Here is a 1,866-nt window from a genome sequence, read left to right as displayed (position 1 = left end):
TTGGATGGCGGTCTATGTACTTTGTCGTAATGCCCAATTAAATCTCACTATACTTATCATGTCATGTATGTGCATTGTTATGCCCTCTCTATTTGTCAATTGCCCGACTGTAATTTGTTCACCCAACATGCTTTTATCTTATGGGAGAGACACCTCTAGTGAACTGTGGACCCCGGTCCATTCTTTTAATACCGAAATACAAATCTGCTGCAATACTTGTTTTACCGTTTTCTCTGCAAACAATCATCTTCCACACAATACGGTTAATCCTTTGTTACATCAAGCCGGTGAGATTGACAACCTCACTGTTTCGTTGGGGCAAAGTACTTTGGTTGTGTTGTGCAGGTTCCACGTTGGCGCCGGAATCTCTGGTGTTGCGCCGCACTACATCCCGCCGCCATCAACCTTCAACGTGCTTCTTGACTCCTACCTGGTTCGATTAAACCTTGGTTTCTTACTGAGGGAAACTTGCCGCTGTGCGCATCACACCTTCCTCTTGGGGTTCCCAACGGACGTGTCAACTACACGCATCAAGCAAATTTCTGGCGCCGTTGCCGGGGAGATCAAGACACGCTGCAAGGGGAGTCTCCACTTCCCAATCTCTTTACTTTGTTTTTGTCTTGCTTAATTTTATTTACTACTTTGTTTGCTGCATTATATCAAAACACAAAAAAATTAGTTGCTAGCTTTACTTTATTTGCTGTCTTGTTTGCTATATCAAAAACACAAAAAAATTAGTTTACTTGCATTTACTTTATCTAGTTTGCTTTATTTACTACTGCTAAAATGGTTACCCCTGAAAATACTAAGTTGTGTGACTTCACTAGCACAAATAATAATGATTTCCTATGCACACCTATTGCTCCACCTGCTACTACAAGCAGAATTCTTTGAAATTAAACCCGCTTTACTGAATCTTGTTATGCGAGAGCAATTTTCTGGTGTTAGTTCTGATGATGCTGCTGCCCATCTCAATAATTTTGTTAAACTATGTGAAATACAAAAATATAAAGATGTAGATGGTGACATTATAAAATTAAAATTGTTCCCTTTCTCATTAAGAGGAAGAGCTAAATATTGGTTGCTATCTCTGCCTAAGAATAGTATTGATTCATGGACTAAATGCAAGGATGCTTTTATTGGTAGATATTATCCCCTGCTAAAATTATATCTTTGAGGAGTAGCATAATGAATTTTAAACAATTAGATAATGAACATGTTGCTCAAGCTTGGGAAAGAATGAAATCTCTCGGTTAAAATTGCCCAACCCATGGACCGACTACTTGGATGATCATCCAAACCTTCTATGCAGGACTAAATTTTTCTTCGCGGAATTTATTGGATTCAGCTGCTGGAGGTACCTTTATGTCCATCACTCTTGGTGAAGCAACAAAGCTTCTTGATAATATGATGGTTAATTACTCTGAATGGCACACGGAAAGAGCTCCACAAGGTAAGAAGGTAAATTCCGTTGAAGAATCCTCTTCCTTGAATGATAAGGTTGATGCTATTATGTCTATGCTTGCGAATGATAGGACTAATGTTGATCCTAATAATGTTCCATTAGCTTCATTGGTTGCCCAAGAAGAACATGTTGATGTAAACTTCATTAAAAATAATAATTTCAACAACAATGCTTATCGGAACAATTCTAGTAATAACTATAGGCCATATCCTTATAATAATAGTAACGGTTATGCTAATTCTTATGGGAATTCTTACAACAATAATAGGAATACACCCCCTGGACTTGAAGCTATGCTTAAAGAATTTATTAGTACACAAACTCGCCTTTAACAAATCTGTTGAGGAAAAGCTCAATAAAATTGATATTCTTGTTTCTAGAGTTGATAGTCTTGCCTCTCG

Source organism: Lolium rigidum, chromosome 3, assembly GCF_022539505.1.
Source record: "Lolium rigidum isolate FL_2022 chromosome 3, APGP_CSIRO_Lrig_0.1, whole genome shotgun sequence".
Classification (NCBI taxonomy): Eukaryota; Viridiplantae; Streptophyta; class Magnoliopsida; order Poales; family Poaceae; genus Lolium; species Lolium rigidum.
This window is presented reverse-complemented; position numbering follows the sequence as displayed.